Below are 13,306 nucleotides of genomic sequence, written 5' to 3'. Positions count from 1 at the left end.
TCTATTTTCGTTTATTATAAATGTCATATAAATTTATATTTCAATATGTTTCATATACTAGACCCTCAAATAATCAGTAAATGAATAAACTAATGCTTGTTTAATTTAATTTATCCGCGTTTAAAATTTATAAATATTTAAATACAAGTTTTACATTTATAATCTAAAGAAGAGGAATACATCTTAAGGATATTAACAATAAAATGTATATCAAATTATATAGAAGGCAATCAAAGCTGTAATGGCAGCATATATTCCATAGCTTTCATTACTTTAAAATACATAATAAAAATAAGTTAAAAATATATTTATCTGCTGTTCAAAATCACTATAAATAAACCTTAACAAAGAATAATAAAAAGTAAAAACAAAAATTACAAATGAGTTGATTAACCTAAAACAAAAAAAAATAGAATCAATTAATATCAAGAGCTGACTTTTGTTTTTTTTTGGCAAAGATTAGCCCTGAGCTAACATCTGCTGCCAATCCTCCTCTTTTTGCTGAGGAAGACTGGCCCTGAGCTAACATCTGTGCCCATCTTCCTCTACTTTATATGTGGGACACCTACCACAGCATGGCATGCCAAGCGATGCCATGTCCGCACCCAGGATCGGAACCTTCGAACCCCAGGCTGCTGAAGCGGAATGTGCAAACCTAACCGCCGTGCCACCAGGCAGGCCCCAAGAGCTGACTTTTTGAGGCAATAACAGTAAAATAAAATGCAATAATAAATTCTATTAAAAAAAGAGAAACAAATATAAATAAAATAAGTAAGAAAATAATACACTGAGGAGATGATAAATTATAAGAAATACACTAATACACTACACATTTCATGCTAATGAATATGAAAAGAAAAGGATTTTATTTTAATTATCAAATGTTTCTGAAGAAGAATCAGAAAATTTGAAAATACAAATAACCAACGATGATAACAAAAACTGAAAAAAAAAACAAGTGAGGAACCAAAATAAACTATGAAAGTTTACTGACAGATCTAAAAGAAAAGCTGGAAAAGGGAGAGATGTATCATGAGCAATAAAGGAACAATTAATAAATCTATGTTGACCATCACCTCCACTAATGACAAAAGACATTAACAAAAAACTAATTATAAGGTTCATTAAAACAGTAAACTAAAGATGCTATGGAAAATATAACTATAAATTTTTTTTGATAATAGTAACGAAGAAGGACATGAATGACAGAAGTTAACATAGATTACAAACAGCATCTATAAACAGATTCATGTATGTATTTTAATTTAGTTTGTGGCAAGACAGCATTGTAAACAAAAATGAAAATATGAGCTATTCAATTATTGTATTTGAATAATTGGATTTACACACTGAAGAAAAATAGAATAGACCTGTATGCATGTGTAAATTTCATGGTAATTCATATTACAAAAATGGTAGAAGAAAATATAAGTTAATATTGGCAGGGATATTTTGTAAGTTAAGCACAAAAGCTAGAGGAAAAGACCTGACAGATTTTATTTTATACAAATTAAAGACCCCATAAAACTAAATAAAGTTAAAATTTCAACAAAGTTCTGGGAAAATTTTTGCACCATATATTACTGACAAGGATTACTATCCAGAATATATTTACAGTGCGTAAAGTGAATTTTAAAAAAACAATAGCAATAATGGGCAGGACAGGGGCCACCCTGTAGAGAGTGGTTAAGTTCCCGCGCTCCGCTTCACCGGCCCAGGGTTTTGCTGGTTCGGATCCTGGGCGCGGACGTGGCACCACTCATCAGGCCTTGCTGAGGCAGCGTCCCACATGCCACAACCAGAGGCACTCGCGACTAGGATATACAACTATGTACTGGGGGGCTTTGGGAAGAAGAAGAAGAAAAAAAAAGAAGATTGGCAACAGATGTTGACTTAGGTGCCAATCTTTAAAAAAAACAAAAAATTAAAAAATAATGGGCAGGACATAAGCAGGCAAGTCACAAAGGATAATCACAAATGTCTATATAAGTACATATAAAAAGATGTTCAACGTCACTAGTTATAACAAAAATGCAAATTAAAAGTGATTATTTTTCATAAGTTTGACAAGAATTACAGTGATAATATCCAGCCTTGGCCAGTATACAAGAAATAGTTCTGTACAGTCTTAGTGGGAGTATAAATTGGAGAAACCATTCTGGAAAACAAGTTGACAGCCTGTCAAAATAAAATTGTGTATGCCCGTTGACTCAGCAGTTCTACTTCTAAGAAACAATTCAAAAGAAATATTCACAGATGGGCAACAAAACGTACATAGTAGAATGATTTCTTTGTTGTGGAAAATTGGAAACCTAAATGTCCATCAATGAATTATTTTTTAATAATATTGTAATATATTACATGGTTATTTAAATAAATGAGACAGACTTTTATGTACTTGTACAAACCCTAACTCCATAAAAATGCAAGTTATGAGATAGAAAGACTAAAGGTTGAAGTATCAATTTTCAATTGATAGAAATCCCAGAAAAAGAAAAATAAATTTAAAAATGAAGAGGAAAGAACTGAAGATAGAACAGTCATGAATTTTTGTAACTAAAGAGAGATATGCCCTTAGTCGAGAAGCCTCATAGGACTACAGAGTAGGGCAGAAAAGATAAAACAATACAAATGTATACATGGTACAGAAATAGTCAAAAACATTGAACACAAAGAGAAATCCTCAATGTTTCTAGAGTGAAAACAGTAAGCCTAAATTTGAATCATTGACCTGAGGTTTCCAAATTGCAATATTTGATGTAAAAAGATAAAAGACTAACATAGCATATAATGGATACAGTATGAATTCTTTTGTGAACGACGTTGAAATAATGGGTTCACTATGTGGAAAACACAATGAAATTACGACACTGTGTCACAGGAATAAGCTCCATGGATTGAAGGCATATTATGAAAAGAAAAATAACAGTATTAGTAGAAAGTGTATTCTAATATCTTTTCTCTATATATAGAAGATGATTTTTAAAGAACACCAAAAGGCATTAATGATATAAAGGAAAATCATGTATAGCACTACATTAAAAGCAAAGATTTCCTCAAACAAGTTCCCCTTAGATGAAATTAGCAGTAAGAAGGTATTTACAACATCCAAAACAGACAAAAAATTAAGATCTGGAATATATAAGAAGTGTTATAAATTATCAAGAAATAAGGAGACCAAAAAGAATTGGGAAAGGATACAAATAGGCAATTTATAGATGCAAACATCATAAATATATGAAGAAAAAACCAACCACGTGTTAATCACACAAGTAAAAATAACAATGACATACACCGCATGTTCATCATATTGGCAAAAATTCAAACAATATCAAGTATTGGTGCAGATGCACTGAAATATAAACCCTGATGCACTACTCTTGGAGGTAATCAGTGGCATTCATTTTGGAAATAAAATCCATTGGTTAATTAAATAAGGGTATATCCGTATCCTACAGCAACAACAAGAAAACCCTGGAGAAAGCCTTGCTCAGGTACATGAATAGGCATGGATTAAAATGCTCATTGGAGTAGAATTGCAGTAAAAAGTTGGAAACATTCTAGATATCAGTCAATAAGAAGACTAGATAACTCAGGTGGAAACTAAAAAAGGATAATTCCAATATATCTGTCAAAAAATATCCAGTTCTATATGGTTGAGTGAAAAACATAAGAAATATAATGCAGCACATGTAGCTACATATGAATCTGATATTTATATAAGACATACAATTCACATATACGTATATATGCATTACATGAAACAATATTGTATATTTTACATTGACACATATAAGTAAAGAAAGTATGGAAGGTACGGATCAGCAGGACATAAGCACAAAAGAGAGGGAAAGCACAAGGGAATGGGATCATGCTGGGAGATGAAGGGCATGGAAATATAAAATAGAAATTTGTCATACATTGACTGACAATGTACTGAAGAGTGCACCTCAGTGTGGTGGGGTGCACTTGAGATCCTCCTTCTCAAATTGCAACACTGAGCACGGACAAGGCCATAGCGAGACAAGCACTCACACGTGCTGTGCTGTTAGGTGATACTTTTCAGGACAAGAACTCCAATCTGTGTTCTCTGGAATGTATAATAAGTTGGTCAATTCCCAAGACTATAATAATGTATGGGAGCAGGTTTGACCACTCTTGACTAGCAAGGCCACTTTTAACCACCTCAGTCTTAGCTTCTATCTACTTTCTAAGATATTTCTCTTTCATTCACTCAAGTGATGTTTACCAAACTCCAGTTACATGCCACACTCTCTTAGAATTGACCCCTGTCCTTTACTGATTCCCCTTCCACTTCTCTGATTGTTCCATTATTTTATTTTTCAAAATTTTAACCTACATCTAAATCTGAAAATCTCCAAAACACAACCGTTATATTTTTGCCTAAAATATTCTTTAGATTAATCCTCTGTTCTCATAGCTTCTCTATATTGTCAATTTCCAAATCTGTTTTTCCATCTGGATATTTATGCTTTCATATCATTTTACTACCTCACACTCAGCATAAATCACTTGACTCTCATTATCTTCTTCCCAAAAACATCTCCCATTGCTGATTACAGTTGTCTTCTGTGGATGTATTGTTATCCCAACTGACCACTTCAGCTAAAAAAAAAATTATTCGTATATTTGTTTTGCTCTTCTCTCTCCTTTATCAATCACATCAATTCCCATAAAATCACATCCATGTTAGTTTCCTATTGCTGTTGTTACTACATACTTAGTGCTTAATAATAAGGTAAATTTATTATCTTAAGTTCTGGAGGACAGAAGTCTGGAATGGATCTCACTGGACTAAAATCAAGGTGTCAACAAGGCTGCATTTCTTACTGAAGGTTTTAGGGAAGAATTTATTTTTTTGCCTTTTTCGTCTTCTAGAGACTGCCCACATTCCTTGACTCACGGTCCCCTTCCATCTTCAAAGCCTCCAATGACTGGTTGAGTCTTTTTTACGCTGCCATTTCTCCGGTTCTCTTTTTTCTGTCTCCTTCTTCCTCGATGACCCTTGTGATTACACTGAGCCCACCCGGATAATCCAGAATAATTTCCTAGATTAGCTGATTGCAACCTTAATTCCTTCCTCAACCTTAATTCCCCCTTGCCAGGTAACATTCACAGGTTTTGGGGGTGAGGACTTGGACATCTTTTTGGAGCCATTATTCTACCTGCCACAATATCCAATCCATATCAATTCAAGTAGCACCCTTTTTGGGTATTCTTGCTTTTTTTCCTTATTTCATAATTTAGGACCAATCCTCTGCAAAATCCTTTTCCTCCCAAGTACTTCTGGGGCCCTCACCAGGTATCTTGCATGTACTCAAACAAAGTCATGTTTCTTAACATGCCACCTGTATCATTATCCCTCATTTTTCCTCAGCCTTTTTCACTAAATACAAGACTGTCCTCTGGTTAGTGACGTAACCTCTGAGGATCACTGTTCTCAGCCTTGCTCACCATTTCTGCTGATGCTGCAGCAATGGCACTCAAATTCAGAAGGATAAAATCTCTGAATTGGAGGAAAATGCTTCTTTCCACTTTTTGTTTTTTTCTACTAAAGGATCACAAAGCAGAGTTGTTTGTTCCCATCTTAGAGCCTTTTAAATAAAACTTGACTTTTACTTGAAAACATAGGTCCATAGAGGAGACAATTCAAACTGGTAAAAATGATATGACTCAGCATCACTATTCCCCAAGAATGACAAATGCCAAGTTTTGGTTCTTATACCTACAGGTTGAGTCTATTGACTACCCCTTCCCTTAGGTTGCGTTTTCATCCAGAAGTCTCCTCAGCTGGACTGGTATACTCTGCTAGACCTAATCACCGTCACACACACCAGAGCTATCGGAATCCAATGGTGGATACAGCTGGGCTTAAACACACTTAACTGCAGTCACAGCCTCTCATACTTGTTCCTTCTTTACTTTTCCGTAAGCACAAAACTCGCCCTGCAGGGGAGGTCACTTAATATTTGGATAATTGCAATAGCCACCACCACCACCCCATTGTCCAACTAATCCTTGGCAATCCAACATGACCTCATTGATTAAGATTCCTACGTCAGTGCTACTTTTCTGTTTGAGAAGGTACAGTATTTTTCCGTGATCTTTCAGATAAAGTCCTAACAATCAATCTGTCATTCAAATACCTTCCTCATGTTTGTAAAATGACTTCCACTGTTCTTTGTTTTTAGCCATTGCCTTTCTTCATCCTGGTCCTTCTGTCACAAATACTCTTCATTTTCAAACTATCTAAGTCACATCATATTTAAGGGTCTGCCACAAATTCCCACCTCCTCTCAAAACAGTTGTGACGTTTTCTGGGACAATTTTAGGTTGTCTTTCTTAAAATTCAGTAAATCATTTGATGCTTAACTGATTGAATAAGTTCACATTTTGTTTAATAGATGTCAGCTGATGCTTTATTGTACCTGGGTGAGAATAGTAACTCTTAAAAGTAAAATTAAGCCATTCATCCCAAGGTTATTATTACCCCCTCAGGCCAGCAGACCACTGATAATGGCCCCAGGTTTTACTCTGTCCTTTATTGTTAGACTTAAATTCAACAATTCCAGGTTAAGCCTCATCCTGATATCCTCAAGAACCCGATTTGGCAATTCTATTATTTCCTGCCTATACCTAGTACCTTTAGCAATTCTCCTTTCCTGAGGCCACTGCCTCCCTTTTTAGAAAAATTCCTCTTTGTCAATTGCTCCAAACTTCCAATTTTTTTCATCTGGCTTACCCTCAGTTCCTTCTGGAAAAGACTGGAGCTCCTTCAGGCTAGATCAAAAATACAATTCTTTAAATTCCAGAATTTCTCATAAAAACTTTCTTTTATTTCACCATTCAAAGCCATACCAGGTCAGATCACTGCCATATGATCATTAATAAATCATGCAATTAGTTCATCTGAAGGTAATGTGATCACTTTCGTGGACAGGAAAGACAGGGACTATAATTCACTATCCAACAAAATTTGAAGAAGAAAGTATTTCTTCACAAAGCTTTCTAGACTAAAAGTGCTATATAATTTCAAAATAACAGACTCATTTTGGCACCATAGGAAAAGAGCTTCAAGGGTTCTGAAGTGTGTCTTTGATGCGTTTTTAGAGATCTCTCATGAGGAAGAAGCAGCCCTTATAGTTAGGGGAAAAACAGTCTTGCTGTAATAGTCGATAAAAGTAAATAGTTCCAACAACAACAAAAAACCCCAGGATTTAAGACACTGTAAGTGGAAGATGAAAAGGTTTGATATTTGGGGCCTTAAAAGTTACGTTTGCTGAGGAACTCAGTGCTGTTTAGCAGTTTGCATGTATTTACTGTCATAAAGAGGTCGAAGAGACAAGCATCATAGAAACCAAACAGAGAAAAAGTAAACTCCTGTTTTTGGGTCTTCATTGGTTGTCTCTGATCTTGTCTCCTTGAATTCATTATAAGATACTTGGAGGGTTATGATGAAGAGACTTGAACCAATGACTCCTCCCTGCTCTGTCACCACGAAAAAGCCCTGGATTTATCAGAACTCTTGATACTTGGTGGAAATCTCCTCACACATAGTCCTTACCACCTCCCTTAGACAGGGAGGGTACAATGCTTTCTAGACAAATATGATGTGTGCAAAATTTAGACTAGAAAATATCTGGGGGCAATCACCTGCGAACAATCTTCATTCCTGTTTTTCTTAGTCACTGAAAAATGTCAACAGCACACACTTTCTCCTCTTTTCTTTTCCAGGACACCACTACTGTTTTCAGACTTCTCTTCCTCATCTTTCTATTGAATGACCTAAACCCCTACCTTCTCCTTCGCCACACAAGACTCTTCTGTGGAAAATGAACTGCCCTGTGTCCTTAACCTTCCTTTCAAGACCTCTTCACCTCCCTTACCTCCTAGATAATTTTAAAGTTTTCCACACATCTGACAGCAGAAAAACAGTCTTCCCAAGGAGCCAGAGGACTAGCCCTAAGCAGCCTCAAAGTGTAAATTTTCTTTGACATTTGCTGTATTATCATTAACATGTACGTGGATTTTCTATCCTACTTCAAAATGTTCATCTGAGATGTATGAAATTCTTTACCAAGCGTGGAAATCGATGCTCTAGGAAGACAGGCCTTGATGAATTACGGCTTTCAGCCCTCCCATAAGCCTCCCTATGAAACCTATTCCTTTTCCCATTTCCACAGGAAAGTGGGGACATTCCCCTGATCCCTAATTCGGCTTCCTGACCTTTACTCTTCCTTCTGCCTATAAAAGTCCATCCTCATTTAAGGCTATTATCTTTTATCATCCTTCTTAAGCTCATTTCATTTAACGTAGACTTTCAGACCTGGCTCACAGTCATTTTCTGCTGTATTTCTGCCACAATTCTAGAAGATTTCAGCATTCATGTAGACAGATGATCACACCCTAATTTCAAATTCTCTGGACGTCTTTCACCTTACCTCTTCCTCCTCTGCGCCACACTCCTCCTCCAAGGGGCACACCTTTAAAAGGTCACTTCCATTCTTCGAAAACAAATTCCTGTTTTTTCACCTCTCTCGTACTATCCTTCCCACCAGATCTGCACAACGATTTTGACAAACACTCCAGTTCCTGGATTCTCCATTTTCCCTGAGTTTATCAGTTCCATCCTAGGCTACCTTCCTTCCTTACTGAGCTTGGACTTCAAGGTTGTTCATCTGAAGTTCAACATCGCCAGCAACCTGCCAAACCCAAATCCTTGAGCAGTAACAGTTAACCCTTTTTGTTTCTACATTTGGGAAGTTCAGAATACTGTATAAAAAGCCCCTAATTCTTTGATTTTGCACTACTATAAATTCATGGTTTCCAGCTTTGGCTGGGACCTCAGCATCAACCTCAGTCCTCTTCCTTGTCCTTGATTAGTTCCCTCCAACATTCGCATGGGAACCTATTCAGAACCTGCACCGTTCTCCTCCAACCTCCTCTCCGCTCAGACCTGACTCTTTTATTCTTGGCAGATTTCAAAGTTTCCTATTTCATACTTCATCAAGAAAACAAAGGCTCTCTCCTTCGACTCCCTACATCCTCATCCACAAAATCTATTATCCACATGAATAAGTAGCTAAATATTATTTTTATTCAAAGAAAAAAACCAAGTGTCTATTTTTTAAATTATTTTCAATCATTTGAGAGGACCTAACCCATTTGGTAGCTCAGAATATGAAAATAGACCAGATCTCGTCTGAATACGTATAGACAACAGGTGTGCCACTCTATGTGTTCCTGCCTAGATGCGGGCTGGACAAAAAACTACCTACGCCCCGTTTATTGCTTCCAAACTATACACATACTTTAAATTTTGACATAGTACAATGAGATTTATAAAGTGCCAAGCACGGAGACTGTGCCACTTTTAAGCTGAAAGAGGCAGTGAATTTTTGATCACTCTGGTGGAGAGAGAGCTGCTGAGACTTCATTCTCTGCAATTCACACCTTCAGAGTCCTCACTTTCATCAAGACAGAGATCTGCTGACATTATTGCCAACTCAGGGATACCACAGTTACTGTCCTGGAGGGTCTGGGCTCTGCACCTAGAAACAAGCCAAACCAACTTCTTGCAACATTCAAGAGAAAATATTCAGTTAGTCATTTAGAAACTACGTCCCTCCAGCAAAAGAGCTCAGTGTCATTAATCTTGGAATGCTTTATAACAAGCACAAGAATTTGCAATAATTTAATGAATAATTTAATGAATGTTTATACTTCCAGATCGAGAAGGCACAAAGCTAATATGGATGGCTTTGCTTTTGAAAAGACTAGTAGAAAACTGCAAGCTTTCAGCTGAGCCTCCAGTTTATCGAGGCTTAATATTTCTTTCCTTCCAAAATATGACAATGTATAATAGTCTTATATGAGTGGAAAAAAAGTTTAAGACAGCAGTATGTTCCATTTCCTGTTTCTGAATTTTTTCCAAGACTGGTTTTTTCCCCTCTGTTTTCTGTCAGAAGCAGCGCATTTGCATTGACTAATCTGGACTTCTTCATGAGTGGATGAAACATTGCATTCTTCTTCAACTATTCTGGCAGCCAGCAAAAACCGCAGACTCCAATGCAAGATAAATGTTAGGTTTCACCTTCATAAAAGCCAAGGATCTGTCCAAAATATTGGCATCCAGGATAAAAATTTACGTGCAAGATCCAAAAAAAGTTGGTTAAATCCATTAGATCTTGACATTTCTCTGACTTGCACATAAAATGTTACTGTTCTCAGGGGTAGCCTTCATCAAGCTCAGTTCTTTTTTCTTGTGGCTGGAATTTCTGTTCCTATTCAAGGTAGAGTTTCAACAGCTTAGATGGCTGGATTCATTCCAGACTGCCAGGACCTTTGCCCCCAGATCCTTCACTGGCTAGGAGTTGTAGCATCTGGCCTAGTGGGGGCCGAGCACAGAGGAACATGAGGGACTCTTTCCTGGGTCAGCAGTACCCTCCAAAAGGCCACTGCCACTGCCATCTCCTGCTCAGCCTCACAGCCCCAGCTTTACGCCACTTCCCAGGCCCAGCACCCTGCTGGCAACACCTCTGCCTCCAGACTGCTGGTCTGCCCCTCAGCCCGGGGTCCTGCCATGCACCAGCAGAGGCTGAAGCAGACCTCTTCTTGTTCTTCATATTTTAATTTCCAAAGTTAAAAACTGCTCTCTGATTTTTCTTTTTTCATAGGACACTGTTTTTGTTTCATAGGCAGATTTTCTTTTCTTATATCCTTGGTGATATTAACCATGACCTTTTTTTGTTTCTTCTGTTCTATTGATTGTCTTAGTTTTTGTTCAATTTTTTTTTCTGTTTGTTTCTGTCTCTGTCTCCTAAGTTGAAGAGTTAGTGGTCTTAACCAGCCTGAACTGGGCAAAGAGTTGACTCTCAGTTCCTGAAAAACTCAAGCACCTGTTACCATGGTGACCCAAGTGTCAGAGATGTCATCTATAGGGTGGGCTTTAGTAATGCGTTATCTAGCTGCTTTTGCAAACAGACTGAGTATAGTTAAGGCAAGTTGGCCCCCAATTTGACTCCTCCAGTTAAACTTGGCAGATTGACCACCCTTGTCCATCAACTCTCTCTCCAAAAACTTCATGAAAATATCATTCAAGAATAAAAAAGATTATTAACCACAAGGACAAAGAGAACATAAGAGACAACAGTGGAAACCTGCCACATAGGTGACTTCAGCCCCACACTGTGCCTGCTAATATTTGGAGAGCTCCCGTTTCACGCTTATAGTGTCCACTGAGTAAATGCCTAGGAGTCATTTTAAGTAAGAGGCTATCAGTTTCCCCCAGATTTAAATCCAACCTAACATTCATTTGCTACCTTCATGTGTGCTCACCAGCCTCTTAACTTCCTTCCATGGCTGCCTTCTATAGAGGGGGTCTAGACCCCCAACAACCCTTACATGGCAAGAAGAAGAGAATATAGAATGAAGGAGAGGAAAGCCCCATGAACTTCCACTGGCAGGAACCATCTTGGATGACGTTTTGTAGTTTTTTCAAAATAAATGAAGTAACCGTTCATTGAGTAATCAACCTCCTCTCACTCATTGTGTAGTGGCAGTTCCTATTTTTGCTTTCAGCAAGCCCATAAAGAAAAATGTGAACCACCCAGTCTGAGAGTAGGTAGCTGATCCAGTACTCAGAGTGGGACCTTATTCCCGAACAGGTGACCACAAGCACAGTCAATGCAAGCTTGTAGAATGGGCTCTGCGAACATATGAAATAAGTTTCAAGGCTCACAGAATAACTTGGGAAAGCTTCAAAGTAAGATCAGTGCTTTTTGAATAGATGCATGCTAATAGCCCCTGGACATAACTGTGTCCCCCCATTTTTCTAACCACAAATGGGAGAGGCCTGCCCACAATTAAGTTACATCCATTCTCAACCATCTCCACTCTTTTTCCAAAAAGTCTTCAAGTTCATCTGTGTGCACCCTTGACTGCATCTTGTCCTCAGCTTCCTATTACTCCATCAGTACCTCCTATTTTTTAATCACCTTCCCTTTTGCCTTCTTATTTTTATTATTCTTAAGTAGTACCCTTGCTTTATCCTCATAGATGCTTTTTTCCTTAAATTCCATTTTGTCTGATATTAATTTAGCTTTATCAACTTTCTTATGGTCATTTTTTAAATGGTGTGTATTTCATCAACATTTCTGTATGGTTTTAATTTAGGTAATTAATTATTTAATTTGGGTATCCCTTACAAGTAACATGTGGCTAAAATATTTATTCTTTTTATCCAGTATGATAAAATCTTCCAGGTGAAATTAGCCCACTTGTGTTTATCATGGTTGCTGATTTATTAGAATTTTACCACAGTCCTATTTTGTGATTTCTGTTTAACCAAGGTTTTTCTTAGATTCCTTTCCTCTCTTCTGTTTAACATCTTTATGCTTCCTTTTTTCTCTGATAATTTCAAAACTTTACATTTCATCTTTATTCTTTTTGGTAGTTTCTGCTAAAATTTTGACATGAATACTTAACTATAATTTTTAACAAAATTTAACAGTATTTCTACCTCTACCCCCAGCCAATGACACCATCTGTCACAATCCCTTCCCACAGAATGTTGTTGTTGTTTAGAGTTTTCATTTTATCCATTATTTTAAACACACACAAAAAATAATTTTTATGGCTAATAGTTAATTTAGTTTAGTTTTTTGTCATTTGCTCAAGATGGGGGCAAAGGATATGAGCTATTTTGAGTAGAAGCCCTTCAATCTATGAATATTCTCAAGTCTCTCCCCATTGATCTGGACTGCTCCCCTTCAGAACAGAATGCAAGTCTCTTTATTTAGCATACAAGGCCCTCCAGGACCTGCTTCTACCAGTCCCTCTAGGACTCTACTACTCCATATGGGACTAGTCAAATTCCAGCAAAAACTGAACTGTACCAAGCATGCACTCGTGTATACACACGTAAGCACAAAGACACAGCACATACTATGCTTTCCCTCACTTCTGTGCATTTGCTCTTGCTGGGCCAGTCTAGAATGCCTTTCTCCTCTTCACCTCTCCCATCTCGATTCCTGATATTCGCTAGCTAACACCTCCTTGTCCTTTAAGAAGCATCTCTGGCTTAAACTCCTATAAGCAGTTTTCTCTGATCAGTCACCACCAGCACATTGCTAGAGCTTCTTTAGTTCCTTATATTTTATAGTTTAGCTTATACTTTTATAACATGACTATTCCCCATATTAGACAAGTAGTCACGTGAGTGTAGTGACTATGTGGTTCATGTTTGCATACTCTCAGTGCCTGGCAGAGTGCCTGACATCTAGTA

At 37.3% G+C, this 13,306-nt stretch overlaps 1 pseudogene; it reads right to left on the bottom strand.

Annotated features, from left to right (window-relative positions):
- Positions 1-8,669: 8,669 nt before the first annotated feature.
- LOC106831268 (cyclin-G2 pseudogene) lies at positions 8,670-10,605 on the bottom strand (annotated as a pseudogene).
- Between the last annotated feature and the right edge of the window lie 2,701 nt (positions 10,606-13,306).

Source organism: Equus asinus, chromosome 4 (genome assembly GCF_041296235.1).
Source record: "Equus asinus isolate D_3611 breed Donkey chromosome 4, EquAss-T2T_v2, whole genome shotgun sequence".
Lineage (NCBI taxonomy): Eukaryota > Metazoa > Chordata > Mammalia > Perissodactyla > Equidae > Equus > Equus asinus.
The sequence above is the reverse complement of the archived record's forward strand: the minus strand, read 5'-3'. Positions and strand labels throughout refer to the sequence as shown.